The following is a 21,853-nucleotide window of genomic DNA, read 5'->3' as shown; positions in this document are numbered from 1 at the left end:
GATGATCGCGCACTCGTAGGGTTCGGGGCGTGACAATATAAGTTTAAACCTATAACTGAAATTAAAATGGAAAAACATTGCTTCTAAAGGAAAATACTGTAGAGGGAAATTTGGCAAAGTTTGGGCATGGCTTGAGTGTGCCTTCTTCTTCTATTCTTTCTATTTATAATCCTTGGATCTCCTTAAATGGTTATTGAATTTCATGGGCAAACCTCTTCTAACTACTCCATGTTTCTATGATTTCCTCCATTTCTCATGATCTTAGTAACTTCCATGTCCCTCATGCAATCGTGGATTGATCATTCTCACTAATTGGAGCCAATTTTACTCAATCAATGACCCCATCCTTTGTGCAATTCAAATAGGTCAAAGTGTCTACCACTAAGGTGGTTTGCCTAGTAGTAAATTGATCACCTGTCTTCCATGAGATGTCTCCCAGCTTTATGCTTCTTCTAAAGTTTAATTACTTTAAATAATTCCAAAATAGTATATATTTAAAGATTAATGAAAAAGCTTAGAGAGCAAAAGTTCATTTTGTACTCCTCTACCTAGAGTTTGATTAGTCTAATAAACATTAACTTTTAGAAAATGAAAGATATAAAAAGAAAAACCTTTAATTGCTAAACATTTTCCGTTTCCGACACTATTCTTTGTTAGTAAGTCTTATAAGAGATAATGAGGTGAAAATAAAACAAAGTCCATTAATCTAAAATCTTTCTATCGTTTGATTTAAACATTTTGTTAATAAGTCAGTCCATCCAATTTGAAAAGATACAGATTGGAAATCACAATTAAACTGAAGTGTGATTGGTAGGGCAAAATATCATTCTTTTTCAGAGTGCTATAAAAATCTAGAATTGATAAAATAAATAAAGGGATTAGTATGAGTCATACTGTATGACGACGTTGTACGGGGAGGGTATGAATTTGTCCTAAAGAGAGACAACCGCGGAGATGACATCGCACTTCTCGCGGCAAGTGCCAACACACCTCCCTTTTCTTTTGTCTGCTCTAATATTTACTTTCTCTTTTCTACATTGCTAATGAAAAGTGCAATAATGACCAGAACCATACCATTTTCCTCGTAACTTTAATTGAAATCAGATTAAAAAGGAAAAAACCCCTGCTAGGGGGTTGAAGGTACTGGGGGCGGCACCGCTACCCCTTACTTCACCGGCGAGGGCTCACAACCCCTCGCTCACGACCCTAGGATTCCCCATCGACACCTCATGGCATTATGCAGTATTGGTAAAGGCGACACGCAGGTTTAAGTTGTGGACTGGCAACTTTGTTGAAGTTGTAGCCTTGCCTCCAGCCCTTCATCGCGGCATCGTAGTCGCGGCCCTCTCGGTCACCTTGATCTCTGCTCTTCCTCTGGCCCTCCCTCGCAATTGCAGCCTCGCCAAGTGCCTCCGGCCCTCCCTTGCAGTCGCGGCCTCACCTTTGGCCAACACTTTCGTGATAAGGGAACTGTGGATCTCATTTGTATGTGTCACTTTCGTAGCCTCACCTTCGACCATCACTTTTGGTTCCACTAATTAGTTTCTATTCCCCTTTTGTGCAGTTGTTGAATGCTGGTTCCCTGGCTCACTCGGGAACCGGACCGGTCGGTCAGATTTGAAGACTAGGTGGGCCAATTCCCGATTCTACAAATTAAAATCCCACCTTTTTGGTTCGATTTCCGGTTCCAGAGCGAGAGCACTCCTAAAAATTAATCCAACCGAGACATTGGTTTCCGTAGTCTGTGCTGGATCAGCATCTGTAAGTGCGACGGACTTTCAGGGTAATTGCTTTCTCAATGGTGTCACCCATTCTTCCGTTACCAAAAAGTCCACTCCCAAGTCCACGGAAAATGATTTCTCATGTTTAGCTGTATTTTCCCATTTTCTTCCCTCTTTCCCTTACTTCTTGTGTTTGCTGTTGTTCTTGCTTTGATCAGATTAATATGAACTGTATACCTTCACTAGCCATTGACATTGCTGCAGCACCCGAATTGCTTGGACACTTTTTGTGATGAGCTATAGTTAGGGGTGAGAGATTCCAAGTTTCATACGGATTCTAACTTGAACCTAGAACTTACTCGTTGGAATAGGTACTTCATTTTTTGGAATATGGAACCTACCATGCATAACATAAAATCCGGAACCTACCCTATCAAAGGTTCCATGGTCTTCCTAGATTCCACATGTATTATTAATTGAACGATTGCCGTGAATCATTATCTTTAATTATCATTACTTACTGTATAATCCATTGACCATAACTTATATTTAGACACATGAAGAATATGAAACATTAACAAAGTAAAAGTCTTAGTCATAAAATGGAAGCTGATACTAGTGATTTTAGATTATACACCCATCATCAAACGCTATGGAATACCGCAGGATCACGGGGAGACAAAGACCAAGAAAAAATCAAAAACTTGTTCTAGGTTTCACTTATCTAGAACCTGGAATCTACCTGTCGAAACAGATTTATCAAGTTTGGAACCTGGGACCTACCTTACATACTGTAGAACCTGGAACCGAATAGGTTCCCACTGGTCCGGTTTTCCATTTTCAAGTTCTATCCTAGAACCATGCTCACCCCTAACTACAACCTCCGTCAATCATGTCTTTTATTCGCGATTTAAAGTTACGAACCACCCCCCCCCTCCTCCTCACAGGTGCAAGTGCATTGGAGCTATCCTAGTGAGAAACAGACAAAGGCCGGGTAGTTAGCTCTAGGTTGCTCACATGCATGGCGTGCCTCCCCCCCCCAAAAGGTGCAGGTGCATTGGAGCTATCCTAGTGAGAAACAGACAAAGGCCGGGTAGTTAGCTCCAGATTGCTCACATGCATGGCATGTTAATTTTATCTCATAAAATGGAAGCTGATACTAGTGGTTTTAGATTATACACCCATCATCAGACGCTATGGAATACCGCAGGATCACGGGGAGACAAAGACCAAGAAAAATTCAAAAACTTGTTCTAGGTTTCACTTATCTAGAACCTGAAATCTACCTGTCGAAACAGATTTCTCAAGTTTGGAACCTGGGACCTACCTTACATACTCTAGAACCTAGAACCGAATAGGTTCCCACTGATCCGGTTTTCCATTTTCAAGTTCTATCCTAGAACCATGCTTACCCCTAACTATAACCTCCGTCAATCATGTCTTTTACCGCCCCCCCCTTCACAGGTGCAGGTGCATTGGAGCTATCCTAGTGAGAAATAGACAAAGGCCAGGTAGTTAGCTCTAGGTTGCTCACATGCATGGCGTGCCTCGCCCGTCCCCCGTGCCCCCCCCCCCTGTTGGAGTTGGCGAATACTTCGGGGACCCTTGTTTCTCACACCGGGTACACCCACGTGAGCTTAGGGAAACTGAAGTGTTGTCCAACGACATGTGACCCATGCGTGCGGAATGCGGGGGTTCGGGGGCAGCGCCCCCGACACGGGTGCCCCGCTGCCCGGTCGAGAGGGGGGGTTCGGGGGCAGCGCCCCCCGACGGGGGTTCCGCTGCCCGGTCAGCGGACGGCTGCCCCGCTCGCCGGTGAGCGGGCGGGGGCTCGGGGGCAGCGCCCCCGAAACCTCAACGGGTTTGGGCTGGCCCGTATAGTGCGAGATTAAGAGATTTCATATAGGTTTAGGTTTTGGGCCCGTTTGGGGCATATATATATTTTACTCGTTTTCTCGATCATTGTAACGAGTTGAGTGGTCAGTAAACCGAAAACATAGTGAAATCTCTTTGCAGGACGTAACCCTAATCGAGGGTGAACCTGGGTAAATTCGTGCATCGTCTATTTTCTCTGTTTTCTGCGTGATCGTTCTGTCTCGGTTCTCGACACATCCCTTCATCCCCCCCGCCGCCGCCGCCGCAAAAGGTGCAGGTGCATTCGAGCTATCCTAGTGAGAAACAGACAAAGGCCGGGTAGTTAGCTCCAGGTTGCTCACATGCATGGCATGTTAATTTTATCTCTAGCTCACCTAATCCTCTCGGCACATGTGTCGAGCAATTATTAATAAATTTAACAAATAATTCCGCCCGAAGAATAATTTATTTGTGCAAAAGTAATTGGATACATTTGATCTAATGAATTATATAATCACGTGATAAAATATAATCATATTCACATCAGAACTCACGAAACGAACACTACTATGTAATTGTGCGACGAACACGCTACCATTAACCCGCTATTCAAAAACTAGTAAATTATATCGGATACCGTCTCTTCTGAAGCTTCATCAGAAAAAGTCAGTTCACAAAACTAAATTTATTCTATGATGTGGGCGCTGAATAGCGATCTAAATCTTTTTCAATAATTTTTTTGTTTTTGCTGACTTCGGAAGTCTTCTAAGTCAACATGTCTACTCCTGTACCGACCAAAAAAAAAAAAAAAACATACCTACCCCTACGTTGTCCGTAAATTTATATCGGAGATAAGCTCTTCATAGCTCACGTGCATCAACCATCGGATGGGATCGCCCGTCACCTTCCGTGTAGTGCGACTCCACAGTCAATTTAAAAAATGATAGTCCATGTCCGGCTCCACACCTTCCTTAAATTACTTATAATAGCAGTTCATGTGAACAAGTATGTCAAAATTACATGGATCCTAGGTGTGAAAGTATGAGCTTTGACCTCATTATTTGTTGTTGAATACAATCTATTTATTAATGCCTACCTACAATCAGTCACGTCATTTAATGGATTAACCTTGTGAACCAATCATAGTATACCATCCTTGTTGCCTGCCATAATTTGTCCAAGCCCGGTTTAATAACTTTACTTGATCATTGAATGGGGATATGAATGAATCATTTTCTTGAGGAAGCAATTCATGTTGAATTATCTGTTATTCATATCACGTGATCGTTATCTTATATCAACGTGATTACAAAGTGTTTTCGCATAAAAATGTATAAAAACGTGTCAATTTAGAGTTAAATAGTGTTAAATCAGATTTGGATTTCTCTTAGTAAATAGGTTTACACAAATTTGTACCTTATTTGGATGTTTTTGTACGTGTTGGGCCATGCAATGACTGTACGTGAATTAAGTCTTGTGTGCGCCGTTTTTGGCGACTACTTGGTAGCTGTTTGTACTCGTTTTGTTGGTTTGTTGTATTAGTAGTGGTTTGAGAAGCTTAATGGTGAATAGAAATGGTTCCATTCCCGTTCCTATTACATGTTCACGCAGTCATATAGCTCTTGTCAAAGGGAACGTAGATTTGTCATATATATTTCGCTCGTTCGTAGTTACGTCAGGTGTAATCGCATTCCATTCCATCATTTTCACATATTAAAGTAACACGTCTAAATAAAAGAAGCATATTTGTAGGAAATGATAGATCTAAAAGAAGATGGTCCATCCCATCGCACCGTGTGATTGGGCAGCAAATATAGAATTCATGCTCAAGTATCAAACCACGGGCATCCTATCTTCTTCAGTAAATATTATTTGGTACAGTCTCTTCTGAAGCTTTGTCAAAGAAATTTAATGCAGAAAATGAATATAGTATATGATGAGAACGCTCAACAGAGATCTAACTTTTACAATTAATTTCTCCGGTGACTTCGAGGTTCATGCAAGTCAACGAAGTCTCCCAAAATAATTTCTTGGTCGCTATTTAGGCACCAGGAACCCGACTCCCAAATTCGTCCACCGCCACAAAGCCATTCACTCTTGATCCCCGCTATGTCTCTGTCGCATTCCCAGACCCAGAACAGGAAGAAGAGCCGTGGGACCTCCGAGGTCTTCGATTCTGAGACCATCGTTCCTCAGCCTATGCGCAGAGCCATTGGTGATGATGATACGACGAACGGAGTTCATGTCGACGAGGAGGAAACATTGGAGAAGGGGGCAGACGGTAATGCATGCGAAATGTCCGACAAACTGCAGGCGAGAGCCAAGTGCGTGTTTGGTGAGATCGTGCGGAACATGCTGAACATGCTCAAGGAAGCGTTTCTGTTGAGGTGTTTCGGGCTGTTCCCGAAGCTTCCCTGCAAGTCACAGAGAGTGATTGAAACCAAAGTGAATGACGTGTTTTCCCCATCCGAGGAGGCTTCCGCCACACCGAGCGCTTCGGAATCGCCCTTGGCCGATCCGAACCTGTCTCACGATTGTGCCCTTCATCCGAAGACGTTCAGGGTGAGATTCCCGACTCAGATTGGTGGTAGAGGAAGAGCACCTCACACCTCCGTGACCGGCTTAGGGAATCCGCGGCCTTACACCTCCGTGAACGGCATAGGGAATCCACGGCCTCGCTCTCCCTAGCCCTCGTCCTTGCTTGCCAGCCACCTCGTCGCCCCGACTGCTTGAAAAGGGGAAAGAGTAAGGACGGCTCGGAAGAGTGCTAACTAAGGGATTTTGCACGGTTTGGTGTCCTTAGAAATGGTGTCCTCGCTTTTCTTCCTCGTTCGGACAATAAGCATCTTTTGTTGCACCCCCGTCAAACAGTAAGTCACTCTTGTTCCAGTGTTTATTAGTTCCCTTTTTTGCCGCACTTGTTGTCTAGGCGTTGATCTTGTGTGCCCTATTTGGTGACTATTCAGTGGCTGTTTGTATTCGTTTGGTTGGTTTTGTTACAATATAATATTAAATTATGTTCGTCCATCAACTTAAACTTTTGGGTCAATTAACGGTGATCACATAAAATCTTTTATGGTATCAAAGCAAGAGGTTACACAAAATCTTCAGGTTTGTTGTATTAATGATGGTTTGAGAAGTTTAATGGTGAATAAAAATGTTTCCATCCTCGTATATACTGACATGCACATACAGTCAAATAGTTCTTTTCATAGAGAACGTAGATTTGGCATGAACGAGGCACCATCGCTCTCCATGAACTCATATTCGCTAACTTGTGATTGTGAAGTGGCGGACACGAAAAGGGAAATATATTCGTGGGTTAAAGTTCCTTGCACACAAGAAGAGCAATACATTCCTTCGTTCCTCTCTCATTCAATCATGTCTTTGATTCGTGTGTTAAGGTCACGAACACCACTTACATGCAAATCTAATTAAATTTAAATAAACGTAGCTAATATTCATAAAATATGATTATTTGGACATAAGACTTTCTTATTTGCTGAATCGATATATATATAATAGCATCAGACTTAAGAAAAATTATTGAAATGTGTCTTCATTAAGCATCTTGCCCACCAATTTAATTTATATCCTTTCCGATTAATAATTGTATTAAAAAAAAATCATGAAGAATTTCCACGTGCAATCAAGCAAGTCTAGTGAGAAACAGACAAAGACCGGGCAGTTCACCTAGTATGATGAGAAACAAACAAAGGCTGGGTCGTTCCCTCTAGTTTTGCTCACACGCACGGCGTCTCAAATTTGTTCTGACTCACCTAATTCTCGGCACGTGTATCGAGCAATTATTGAAAGAAGTGACAAAGCATTCCGCTAGAGGAATGATTCAGTTGTCCGTAAGTAATTGGATAGATTTGGTATAATGAATTATTCAAATCACATAATTAAAATATAATGGGATTCATATTAAGTCTCGCGAAACAAAAACAATTGCGCCAATATGATTTTACTAAGTCATCCTCAAACATCAACTACCATCAAAGTTAATATAGTATATAATGTGAACACTGAACGGCGATCTGCATATTTTTCAATTGAATTCGAAAGTCTCCTAAGTCAATATAGCCGCCCCTACGTGTTACATGATTTTAAATAGGTGATAAACTCTTCCATCGACCATGTGCATCAATCATAAGATTAGATCGTCCTTCACCTGCTAGCAATTTCTAGAAGATAATGTCCATGTTCTGCTCCACACCTTCCTTAAATTACTTACAAGACAAGTTTGAGTAAAAAAGTATGTCACAATTGTATATGTCCTTGGTGCGAAAAATATGAGCTTTGACCTCTCTCGTAGCTCTAGCTGATTGCAAGATTTGGGGATTGATGTAATCGTTTTCTATTAGGCTTACTCCCTGCATATATCAGTTTATTTGAATAAATCACTTGCTTACCTAGTGTAAACACCAAAAATGCCTAGTATTTGGTCGATAGCTAGATCGAAAAGCCTGTTAAGATGGCTCACGTCAAGTAGACTCGATTTTGGTTAACAGAGATGTCGACAAAAAATGGCTCAAGTGCTAGAAGGAAGAGTCGATAAATGAAGAAGACTAACTTGGTAGATGGAGAGGAGCACAAGATGTAACCGTCAAGTAGTAGAGTTCGGGAAAATTGTCCAAAAAGTTCTAAATCTATTGCACTTTTATCAATTCAGTCATAACCCTTTTTTGAGTCATAAACCTTTTCTCAACCATTTGTAACACAAAAAGGAGTTTCGGATAAATATGGCACGATGATACCAGTTTAGGATATTTTGTGAAATGAAAATTAGTTTGGGATAAATGTGAAACTGGTGTACTATTTTGAGATTTTTTGTGATATCAATCCCAAAGAATTACTTTCCACCCATGCATGTCATGAGCCTCGACAATTGTGTAGCATCAAAATGAGGCATTTTTCGCAGCCAAAGATCAAGGGGACATTGTCCATTTGGGAGTTTTCTAAGAGCCCAGGATTAAGTGCTTCACCAGACCAAAAGCCATCACCAAAGTTCGAATGAATGTGGAGGAATTTGCTTTAGGGGCCCTCAAAATCGAAAGAAAGATACACCCCAAACTCGTGTTTTCATTCTTGTAGCTTAAAAGCGCATTCCAATGTTCGGCTTTCATTAGGGTTTCTTATTTCTGTTGATCTAGCACCGATGGTTACACGAAGGAAATGTCCTTGTCCATGCCCATATCAGGTCTCATCTACTCCAATTGAGTGAGCTATCTATTAATTTTAGCTTGGATTGAGCTTGCAATTCGTCTACGGTATGACTAGCAAGTGAATAGCAGTATTTACAATGACAAGAACGGAGACGTTCAGGCACTCGACCGAAACAAATCTAGGTCAAGGTTATCAAAACAGGAAAGGTGCGGCGTCTAGACTGATAGCAAATCTTCAATGTATCAGTCACAGCGTGATTGTAGTTACAGATGGCTTTAATCAACGGACCCATTTATTAAGCGAATAACAACAGCAAACAGACTTGGCGACGTACAAGGACTGAATGTAGTCCGAATAGAGCGAAACAAACAAAATAAGAACACGCCTTGTAGAATTGAAAGGCGAAAATAAATAAAGAACGATAGCACAAAGAACCATAGCTGTGGAACGAAAGGGGTGGTCCTTCCCCGGACAAGGGTCCTTCGCGCGATAAGAACACACCTTGTTGCTACAAACGTTGCATGCACGGCAGGCCACAGTTGCCTTGGGTTCCTTGGCAAGTCTTCCACATGGAAGGATCGGGGCGAGGGCGGAACTCAGCAACTTTCGGTGTGCACACAGGAGTCGATCCGAAGGGCCGCACGGGCACAGAAGTGAGTTGGGGGGGAGGCTCGGCGACTCTCGGCAAGTGCACAGGAGTGCCTTGGGGGGGAGGGCCACCTCTACAGATCAATTTCAAAATAGCAGGGAAAAATACAGAGATTGATTTGAACAGGGATGGCATCGGTAGTTTCATTGTATCTTGCATCGCTGCAATTGTGTGATCATGGGCTTTATTGTAAGAGTTTTTCTAATGTGTGCTACATTAATTGATATTATAATTTACCGTTTTACAGGGTTGGTCTAATAAGGTCATATATAAAGTTTCTTAATTAGTCTAATGTGGAACTGGCTAGTGCAGGCCGATAAGGCCCGGCCTGTGATGAGAGGGCTTGGCTTAAAACTTTATAAATAGTACTCAAGTCCCTCCTCTAACCCTAACGCACATATTGTCTCACATAAGGGGCAAACGCCAACTGTGAGAGATAGTCTTATCGAGCAAGTGATACAGAGGGTAATAAAGGGAAAGACTTGCGCTGGGGATCGTCGTTATTCCGTATCAAGAACGATGGATTCCAAATCAGGTGCACAAATTCCTTTAACTCTATTACTGTATTATAGATTCTAGCTATAAAGATCTTGGGTGTCAATTTACGTGACTAACATGTGGTACCAAAGCCGACATAGCCTAGAACTAGAACGTACAATTTTGGCTCATTTTTGTGATTTTTTTTGTCCGTCAAATATTGATTTTGACTGCATAAATGGAAAGAGCTCGTCGAGACGAGCGTTTTGACTGGCGGCATGCCACCATGGGACGCCACATGCCCCCCTACACACATCCACGCACCACTGGACGACAGCGTGCGGCGCCCGCGCACGGCGCCAACGCGTGCAGGGTTTCCTCTTGCGCCGCGCTGACGTGGGTAACCCGACCCGGGATTCGACCTGACTTTGTTGACTTTCCGTTGATCGTGTGACCCGACCTGGGATCCGACCCGACTTTGACCTGACCTAGTTGACCCGGTCGAACCGGCGGTTCAGACCAGTTTGACCGGCTGAACACGCGCGCACGTGCCGCGCATTCCGGCGACGTGTGAGGGCGCGTCCGACGTCCGTTTGGGACATTCTTGGTACCGCCGTGCTCGTATTGAAATTATCTACACTGTGGTATATTTATTTTACATGTTTGAGGCTTTTAAGGATGTAAAAATACATATAGAACTCTATATGCGCATATTTTTAGGGTATTTTTGCATATTTTCTTGTATTTCTCTATGGTTTCAGAAATACATATGGTAGCTCACATGTGTATCATCACATAAGGAATGTGTAGGGTGTAATTCATTGTCTATCAATGAATGGAGCAATGTAATTGGCATGGCATGTGATTTTAGTGACAAATTGCCCCTGTTTTCAAGAAAATCACATGTATATGGTAAATGTGAAACATAAAGTTTATATCCCTGGTATGAGAGAGTTTCAAAGATTTAATTGGGTTGTGACCGCCAAAGTGGCGCACTTGATTGGTTTTGAGAAATATTGGTCTCACATTGTGGTGGGATGTCTCCTATTTTAATGCGTGGTCATACTCCCAAAAGAGGTGATTGTGTATTAGTTTATGGAGGGACACATGTACAGCATATACTTGAGGAGTGACTGATTTTAGTAGTTCATACTCCAAAGGTGGTGAATTTATAAAGGTTGAAATATATACTCATGGCGTTGTCATGTGAAGAGTATACAACTGCATGTCATATATTCTGCCTAAAGGTGTTTGTATGATGATGTATGTAACTCTCAGGATGTGTACTTATACGATTTTAAGTTACGTGGTACTCACATATAATGCTAATTATGTGCATTGCTTATCAAATTAGTCACCTTCTTTGAAAATAGCAACTCTATTAGGATTGAGGTTCTTTCTGGTTCATATTTTAAGAAATGGAAAAAGGATTTTCTATTTGGAAAGGAGCTAGCGGATGTTTATATTGCTCTTACTAAGGCCATCAGTACGGATCTTGAGAAAACACATCTTGCTACTTGAGAAAAGAGTAATAGGAATTGCTTACTATCAATGAAGCAATCCATTAAGGAACACTCAAAGAGTGGTTTGGCAGCTAACTACACTACTAAAATGATGGAATCTTTGGTGGTTTGGAATCGTATCTCGTTCAACGCTGAGGTTAGGGACAAAAAGAGTAAGAGGTCCAGGACAAGAAGAGTAAGAGGTCCAAAATCATACTCACAAAGGAAATCATGATATCTGCGTCCTTAGAAAGCATCCTTCAAGAATGATGGTGACCGCCCCTTCTTTTGTAAGAAGAGAGTTCACATAAAAAAAGACTGTAGTAAATATAAAACTTAGTTATCCAAGCATGAGCATGAACATGCAGTTAACGATTCTTTGGCATTTGTTTATGAATTCAATCTATCAAAAGCCCCATCCGGTTCATTGGTGGCTAGATAATGGTGCAACAAATCATGTTGCGTTTACCATACAGGGATTCATAAACCAAAAGAAACCAAATAAGGATGAATCAAAGCTCATTGTGGAAACAACAATAAAGTTGACGTCGAGTTCGTGGTAGATATCATTTTAATTCTATATACTGGTTTTAATAACACATTTTATGTACTTTCCTTTAGACAAAATTTAGTTTCCATATCATGTTTAAACATATGTGGCTACTCTTTTGAAATAAATAAAATAAATAAAAATAAATATTATTTCTATCTTCTTTAATTCAAATAAGATTAAATGTTGCAATATGTCCAATGGATTATACAGATTATGTTTAACTCCCAATGATATATACGTCACTTACACGGTTGAAAAATGTTGTTTCAAAAAGACCTCTACCTAAGGAACAATCTTATGTATTTTGGTATAAACAACTTGGTCACATCTCTAGGGAAAGAATAGAAGGATTGATAAAGGCCAACATTCTGCTTGCTCTTAAAAGCGACCTAGAGACTTCTATAGACTGTTGTAAAGATAAGATGACTAAGATGAATAAGAAAACTGCAGTCTATAGTTCTGACCTGTTGGAAGTCATTCACACAGATATTAGTGGACCATATACGGCAATCTTGTATAGAAATTTTTATTTTATCACATTTATTTATGACTATTTCCGATATGGTTATTTGTACTTGATTAAGAAAAAGTTTGAGTCTCTTAACAAGTTCAAGATTTTTTTTTTCGGACTGAAGTCAAGAAACGGTTGGGAAAAGTCATAATAGTTGTCAAATTTGACCGTGGTGGAGAGTATATTTGACCATGGTAGAGAGTATTTAGGTAGGCATGACGATGCTGCATAACTTAAAGAGCCATTTGCCAAATACTTAAAGTATTTGAGATGGTAGCTCAATTTACTATGCCTGGAGTCTTGAACAAAATGGTGTGGTCAAAAGGCGCAATCGCACCCTTATGGATATAATGAGGAGTATGATTAGTATGACCAACTTACATGATTTTTGTGGGGTGAAGCTTTGAAAGCAGCTCTCCATATACTAAACCGTATTCCTACTAAAGCTGTTTCATCGACTCATTTTAAGTTATGGATTGAACGTAAACCAAGCTTGAATAATCTTAAAGTCTAGGGATGTCCTATAGAAGTAAGGTTATATAATCCAACATTAAGTAAGTTGGACTTCGGAATCATTCGGTGTTACTTCGTATCTTACCCAGATCAATCGAAGAGATATCAATTTTATAATCCCAATGGAAGCGCGGGAATTGTGGAATCACAAATAGCGAAGTTTTTTAGAGTTTGACGTGACCGAAGAGTGTAACTGCTCATAGACTATTAAGGATAATAGTATGGTGGGAACCCTTTACCTATACAAATGATTGTGGAGCCTCCTACACCACAAACTGAATCTGTTGAGGTTTAGGATCCTGTTATTAAGACAGTCCCTAATGAAGTTCTTCAAACCTCTCAAGTACAGCACAAGGTTGTAGTAGCTCCACTCAGGAGATCAATCAGTCAAATTTGTGGTTGGATGCGAAGAAACACGAGATGCAATTTATGAAACATAATAGTGTTTGGGAGCTTGTTGAATTGCTTGAAGGTCACAAGCTCATCGGCTGCAAATGGATGTTAAAACTGTTTTTCTGAATGGCAAAAGTACACTAGAAGTGCCATAACTTGTGTACGGCGATCACTTTGATGCCATAACTTTTTTTCGGATCACTTTGGTGCCAACTTTTTTGAAAAACGATCATTTTAGTGTCAATGCTGACGTGGCTCGCCGGAAATCCGATGTGGCGCTGACACGACTCGCCGGAGAGGTTCAGTCAGCATTAAAAACCAAAAATGACGCCGTTTAGCTCGCTGACGTGTACTTTTTTTAAAAAAATTAAATTAAATTAAATTAAATTAATAAATAAAAAAGCCTGCAGCAGCGGCGAGGGAGCCCTCGCCACTGTAGCCGCCAACCCACCACCGCCGGGAAGGGCCGGTAGTGGTGGGCGCAGTGGTCGGCGAAGGCCGGATCCGGCAAGGCGAGACCTCGCCGTCGCGACCCAGGCGACGGTGAGGTCTCGCCGCCCAGCCGAAGGCGAGCCGACCTCGCCGTCGCCTCGGGTCGAGACGGCGAGGCGCGGCCTCGCCTTCGCCGGGCAAGGCGAGACCTCGCCGTCGCCCGGGTCGCGACGGCGATGTCTCGCCTCGCCCAACGAAGGCGAGGCCGACCTCACCGTCACGATCCAGGCGACGGCGAGGTCGGCCTCGCCTCGCTAGGCGAGGCGAGACCTCGCCGTCGCGACCCAGCGACAAGGCAGGTCTTGCCTCGTCCGGCGAAGGTGAGGCCGACCTCGCCGTCGCGACCCAAGCGACGGCGAGGTCGGCCTCGCCTCGCCCAAAGAAGGCGAGGCCGGACCTCGCCGTAGCCCTGGGTCGCAACGGCGAGGTCTCGCCTCGCCGGATCCGGCCCTCGCTGGGCGAGGCGAGGGTCACCGACCCCCGGCCAGGGCCGGCGACCCTCGTCGACCACTGCGCCCACCACCGCCGGCCCTTCCCGGCGGTGGTGGGTTGGCGGCAGCAGCGGCGAGGGCTCCTTCGCCGCTGCTGTAACCTTTTTTTTATTATTTTTCTAAAAATTCGAAAAGAAAAAGCCACATAATTTCCACATGTACAAGTCAAATCATTTTTTTTAATTAAATGCCAAGTCAGCTTTTTGGCCGGAGTTACTAAAGTGATCTATTTTCCTCCGACTTGGCATCAAATTGATCCGAAAAAAAATTATGGCACCAAAGTGATCGCCGTACACAAGTTGTGGCACTTATGGTGTACTTTTGCCTTTTCTGAATGGAGATCTTTGATGAGAAGGTTTATATGGAGCAACCCGAAGGCTTTGCAGCAGATGATTCAGGTAAGCTTATGTGTAGATTGAAAAAGTCTATCTATGACCTCAAGCAAACTTCTAGATAATGGTACTTGAAGTTTCATAGTGTTGTCACTTCATTCGATTTTGTTGAGAACAAAGTAGATCAATATATATACTGCAAGGTCAGTGGGAGGAAATTTATTATTCTCATATGAAGGATCTTGGTAAGGCGTGTTTTGTCCTTGGCATTGAGATCTATAGGGATCGTTCTTGCCGTATATTGTGTTTTTTCTCAGAGGACATATGTTGATCGTATTTTAAAAAGATTCGGTATACAACATTACAAGACAGGAATTGCTCTTGTCATTAAGAGTGATAAACTGAATATGTCACATTGTTCTCATTCAGATATTGAGAAAGCCTAAATGAAATATGTACCTTATGCTAGTGCACTTTGAACTATCATGCATGCTCAAGTTTGCACTAGATCAGATATTGCTTTCGCAATAGGATTCCTAGGCAAATATTAGTTACATCCAGGACATGATCACTAGGTTGCTGCCAAGAAGATTTTGAGATACTTAAAGAGGACATGAGATTATATGCTTATTTACAGACATGTTCATGATCTACCGCTAGTAGAGTATTCGGATTCAGATTTTGTTGGCTGTCAGGATGATGTGAAGTTGACAACATGATGCATCTTTATTTTAGCAGGATGTGTAGTGTCATGGAAAATTGAGAAATAGAAATCTATATTATCGTCTATCATGCAAGTGGAGTTTATAGCATATTGTAATTTGACTCCGGAACCTCATTAGAGAGTTGACCGTATTTGATTTTGTGGACAGACCTATACAGATGTATTGTGACAAGAACTCTGCAGTGCTGTTTATGAACAATAGCAGAGGTCTCAAAGGGTCTAAGCATATGGCGGTCAAGTTTTTTTATCATAAAGGAAACAATTTAGAATAGTGATACTACAGTAGAGCATATTTCATAGATGATATAGTTGCAGATCCACTAACTAAAGGCTTTCGCCCTTGTGTATTTGAACGACATATCATTAATATGGGCTTAAGAGCATCATGGGATGCTGTTGTTTAGTGGGAGTTGCTTTTGTCTTTACTCTAATAAAGTTTACATCTGTGTTTGTTACATTTAGTAAGATGTTTTGATATGTATCAACTCCTTTGTATTCAATAAGGTGTTTATGAATACATTGTTATCATGTTGAATACATATTTCCTGTAAAAATCTCAAGGTATTGTGTAAACCTTGAGTAAAGGCTAGGGGCATTCGGTTATTAGCCTTAAGGATATGTCTTGTTACATATAAAGTAAAGTTAACTATAAGAATAAAACATATGCAGGTTCAATAAAACTATAAGGATATTCTCTAGTGATACATCCGGTTTTATAACACTTAAGGAAAAAGAATATGGATGATGATGTGTATATTTGACTTATATTTTGATTATATTTGGTGGTATTTTGGGCAAATATTCGAATAAATAGAGTAGAATTTATTTGTTTTTATGCACTGTGGTTAGGTGATGGTGAAGGATGCAATCGTGAAGATTTTGGACGCTTTTGATGTGGTTTTGAGCTGTTTGTTGGGATTCTGCGTGTAAAAGATCCATTTTCCAGAGAGCCGTGCTCACGGCTTAAGGTCGCGCGGATGCAGAGCTGGTGCAGAATTTGGGGACGTGATTTGGCCATTAATTTCCATATTTTCCAGATCTGATTGTGGAGGATTTTTGTACTTAAATAGGACTCTTAATTAGGGACATTAGGGAGAAGTTTTTGCACCAATTATCCAACTGCCAAACTGGAATTACCCTTTCGAGATGATGTGTGACGCAAGCAATAGAGCCGTGGGCGCGGTTCTAGGACATCGAATTGAGAAGAATCCACATGTCATATACTATGCCTCAAGGACGCTGGATAGTGCTCAGTGCAATTACTCCATGACGGAAAAAGAACTTTTAGCTATTGTATTTGCTTTAGAAAAATTATGTTCTTATTTATTGGGCACTAAAGTGATTGTTTATTCTGATCATGTAGCGTTGAAATTCTTACTCAAGATGAAGGAGGCAAAACCGAGGCTGATCAGATGGATTCTCTTGTTACAAGAATTCGATTTGGAGATAAGAGATAAAAAGGGGTCCGAAAATCTGGTTGCTGACCATCTTAGTCGATTATCTATCGCTGAAGAAGCACAGCCTTTGCAAGATGACTTTCCCGATGAGTATTTATTTTCTGTGCAAAGTACAGTTCCGTGGTATGCTGATATTGTAAATTACCTAGTAGCTGGTACCTTCCCTAATGAATTAACTAGGTCTGAAAAAGATAAGATAGAAAGGGATGCTAAGTATTATGTATGGGATGATTCTTATTTGTGGAAACATTGTTCTGACCAAGTTATTAGGAGATGCGTTTCTGAGGTAGAGGTTGAGTCAATTCTGAAATTTTGTCATTCTTATGCTTGTGGAGGTCATTTTGGACCCAAGAGAACAACACGCAAAGTATTAGAATGTGGCCTATATTGGCCTTCTTTATTTCGTGATGCTTATATGTTCTGTAAGTCCTATGCTAATTGTCAAAGAATTGATAATTTAGGACACAGAGATCAAATGCCACTCACTCCTATACTTGTTTGTGAAATATTTGATGTATGGGGTATTGATTTTATGGGTCATTTTCCACCTTCATTTGGTCATACTTATATTCTGCTTGCTGTAGATTATGTTTCTAAATGGGTGGAAGCCAAGGCTACACGAACCGACAATGCTAAGACTGTAGCAGATTTTGTCAAAACTCACATCTTTGCTAGGTTTGGAACGCCAAGGGCAATTATCAGTGATAGAGGGACTCATTTCTGCAATCGCATCATGGAATCGCTCTTCACCAAATATGCCGTAACTCATCGCACCTCCACTGCCTACCATCCACAGAAGAATGGACAAGCCGAAGTGTCGAACAGAGAAATTAAGTCCATACTTGAAAAGACAATCAATCCAAATAGAAAAGACTGGAGTTTACGGTTGGATGACGCACTCTGGGCTTATCGTACAGCCTACAAGACCCCTATAGGCCTGTCTCCATATCGTCTTGTTTTTGGTAAGCCTTGTCACCTCCCCGTGGAGTTAGAGCACCACACTTATTGGACTATCAAGCAATGCAACATGAAGATGGATCAGGTTGGTGAACATAGGAAATTACAATTGCAGGAGCTAGAGGAGATTAGAATTGATGCATATGAGAGCTCCAGAATTTACAAGGAAAAGATAAAGAATTTTCATGACCAAATAATTTCTAGGAAACAATTTTCAATTGGACAAAAAGTTTTACTTTATCATTCCCATTTAAAATTATTTCCTGGAAAACTAAGGTCCAAGTGGATTGGTCCTTTTATTGTTACTAATGTATTTTCTCATGGTGAAGTGGAGATACAGAGCCTAGAGACAAACAAGATTTTTAAAGTGAATGGACTTCATCTCAAGCCATTTTATGGAGGGTTTCAGGCTCATAGGAAAAAGGAAATAACACTGGACAGGGTTAATGAGGGGAAATGAAAATGCAGGTCGTCTAGCCTAGGACGTTAAACAAGGGCGCTTTGCGGAGGCAACCCAAGTTTAAGGCATGCCTACGCCTTATTTCTAGTTCATTTTCAGTTCATTTTATTTACTGTCATCTTCTCCAATAATTTACCCTAATTTTCTGTTCTTTTATTTACCCTCATACATGTCTACTCATGCTTCTCCATCAACACCACCACCTATCGTCCCCCGACACAAAATCAGAGCCCGTCTCAACAAGCAGAAGCGCTTCAAAGTACCTTGCGATTTGAAGATGCAGCCACCAGGCCAAGTATAAAGCTCTTCAAAGATAGCCCATCATGCCTTGTCCGATTTTCCCACAGGAACAGTGTACTACTTGAGCTCCCGACGCGGGCATGGTTTCCCTATCCACTTCAGCTGCCCATCTTCGACTGCCATGATTCCATATCCTCCACCATTTAGGGAAGTTAAACTCCTCTTTCTTTTCCATTTGTGCTTTTCTTTTTCCTACACATCGAGGACAATGTGTCTATTAAGTGTGGGGGAGGAACTTGCTTATCACTTTGTTTGTCCTTGACCATAGCTTTTATCTAATTAAATCATTAACTTCTAGCTTGAATTTGTGCAACTCTTCTTGTCTTGAATTGATAAAATATGCTGGATTATGTAATAAACTTAATATAACCAGATTTATTCTTAATTTTTGGTGGAATAAATGGTTGATTTTGGTCGTTCTTCTAATCATAAAATATGAGGCTTGAATTAATGAGGTGAAATATGCTTAACTTGCTTGATTTAAATCTACGTCATATGCATATGGAATTTTCACTAAACTTGCCTAGTCACATAATTATTCACATGTGAATGTGTGATGCAAATGAGGTTGCTGCAAAAGAAAAAAAATGGAGAAAAGTATTATGTTTGATTATGTTTGCTCTGTTGTTATGCTCTATTTAAGTAACCAGGGGTCTTCATGCGCCCCATGTTGACACTCAGGCCAAAAAAAAAAAAAACTAGCAGAATATGAGCAGTGCTAGAAGCCACTTAGGATTGTGATGGGCTGAGTAACCGGGGGTAATCACCATAACTGGTCTACTTTCGCGTCAAAAGGTCTATGACACCCTAGGCAAGCCTAAAAGTGTTGCAACAATTTAAAAGCACCTCAATTTCTTGTTTATTGCTTGAATTTGTGTGAGATTTGTGACTTGGCAGGTTGAGGGATGATTCTTTATGCATTAACTTATATGGAACTCATTTGTGTGAATATTCTAAAAATGTTGGAGCCTTGTGTTTTATTATGATAAGAATTATTAAAATCAGTTATTTATTGCTTGAGAAATTGAGACTTGTTGGTTATGTTGAGTTTATTATGTTTTTTTTTAGTATGTTGAATCATGGATTAATGAGGGATTTGTGCGAGTGATGGCTGGACGTTGTTGGTTGACAGATTTGGGTTATGCTTAAGGACAAGCATTGGATAAGTGTGGGGGAGTTTGATGATGTGTATATTTGACTTATATTTTGATTATATTTGGTGGTATTTTGGGCAAATATTCGAATAAATAAAGTAGAATTTATTTGTTTTTATGCATTGTGGTTAGGTAATGGTGAATGATGCAATTGTGAAGATTTTGAACGCTTTTGATGTGTTTTTGAGCTGTTGGTTGGGATTCTGCATGTAAAAGATCCATTTTCCAGAGAGCCGTGCTCACGGTTTAAGGTCGCGTGGATGCAGAGCTGGTGTAGAATTTGGGGACGTGATTTGGCCATTAATTTCCATATTTTCCAGATCTGATTGTGGAGGATTTTTGTACTTAAATAGGACTCTTAATTAGGGACATTAGGGAGAAGTTTTTGCCTATTTTTTCTCTTTCCTTGTTGGATAGAATTTCTTTTTCTAGACTTTCTCTTTTTATTTAAGAGGTTGAACGCAAGAGGGGAGAAGAGACTTGACTCCAGAAAATTCAGAAACATATTATTTTCTCTTTTGCGCATTTTGTAGCCATGTGTGGCTAACTCCTCTTTAATCTAGCAAAGGATTATCAAAGTTCAAGTTCATTCAAGTTGTGAGATCTAAATTTAATCCTTCTTCTTAATTTCTGCAGTATTCATATATTCTTTGTTTTATTGTTTACCATTGCTTTGTTGGTTGTTACAATAAGAGCTTGTTGTGTAATTGACAGGGTGATAGTTTGCCAATTGAAATACCCAAACCCATAATTGTTTAGGTGTTTTAATAATAATGGCAAATAATATGACTTAATTAAAACCAGATTTTCAGGTTGTATTATGAGAATATATGGTCTATAGCTTGAATAAGTTACGCGTGTGATTTATTGGTTAGGGTTGGGTTTTTCTCGTTTTTCATGCTATTAGCGAATTGAATCCTTGGCGCGTGTCGGGGTTATTCATTAATAAGGGATTAATCACAGGCGCGTGTTCGGTTAATCTAATATTAAGGAAAGATTCGGTTGTTATAAGCGTTTCAACAACCATAACCAGTCTATTGCAGTGTTTGAGATTATTCATTTGACTCAATGATCAACTTTCGAACTTGAATGAGATTACCTTTGCTAGATGTTGCATAATCTGATTTTCTTTAATTTCTGTTTGCTTATTTTATTTAAGTATATTCTGCATAAACTTCCCTTTTTAATTTCGCTTTTATTGTTTACTTGGTTTTCAAAGGATTAACAACTGATCAGTCTCTGTGGATTCGACTCTGCTCACCCTAAGTACAATTTATTTATGATTTAGAGAGTAGGAATTATTTTTGGTGAATGGACTGACAATGAGATGACACATAAGGTATTACTCTTTTTGAAGTGTTATCCAATTGCCACACTACCATATTAAATCCATATCAGTAAAGTTAAAAGCATTTGTGACTGCGAAAGGCTCTGTGTGTATACATGCAGTTACCATCATGATTCGGTGTTTGAGACTTTATAGAATCGGATTGACTATTAAGAATTATCATTAGACCAACATAAAGATGCGCACATTATGTACAATTTCAATTAATATAGCCCAAGTGGGAGAATGTAAGAGTTTTTTTAATGTGGGCTACATTAATTAATATTGTAATTTACCGTTTTACAGAGTTGATCTAATAAAGTCAGATATAAAGTTTCTTAATTAGTCTAATATGGGACTGGCTAGTATGGACCGAGTAAGGCCCGACCCGTGATGAAAGGGCCTGGCTTAAAACTCTATAAATAGTGCTCAAGTCCCTCCTCTAACCCTAACGCACATATTGTCTCACATAAGGGGCAAACGCCAACTGTGAGAGGCAGTCTCATCGAGCCAGTGATACAGAGGGTAATAGAGGAGAAGATTTGCATTGGAGATCGTCGCTATTCCGCATCAAGAACAATGAATTCCAAATCAGGTGCACAAATTTCTTTTACTCTATTACTATATTCTAGATTTTAGCTATGAAGATCTTGGGCGTCGTTTTACGCGACTAACATTTATATACCGTCTTACGACTTTCCTTTTCCTTTGATTCTTTCCCTTCTTATTTCAAAACGTCACCCTCCTCCCAAAGTCAATTCGCAGTAGTTGGCACCCATAATTTCTTGGAGACAAAGTAATAAGAATATAGTGTAGT

The 21,853-nt window shown here is 40.5% G+C and overlaps 1 long non-coding RNA gene across 1 annotated transcript; it reads left to right on the top strand.

Moving 5' to 3' along the window:
* Positions 1-1,080: 1,080 nt before the first annotated feature.
* LOC130138696 (uncharacterized) lies at positions 1,081-1,861 on the top strand. The gene is made up of 2 exons (XR_008817027.1): positions 1,081-1,485; positions 1,565-1,861. It is a non-coding gene; the product is annotated as an uncharacterized LOC130138696 (long non-coding RNA).
* The last annotated feature ends 19,992 nt before the right edge of the window (positions 1,862-21,853 follow it).

This window comes from Syzygium oleosum, unplaced genomic scaffold (genome assembly GCF_021117445.2).
Source record: "Syzygium oleosum isolate NSW1041296 unplaced genomic scaffold, Sole_v2.1 Sole_v2.07, whole genome shotgun sequence".
NCBI lineage: Eukaryota > Viridiplantae > Streptophyta > Magnoliopsida > Myrtales > Myrtaceae > Syzygium > Syzygium oleosum.
Note: the sequence above shows the minus strand (reverse complement) of the source record. Positions and strands in the feature narration are given on the sequence as shown.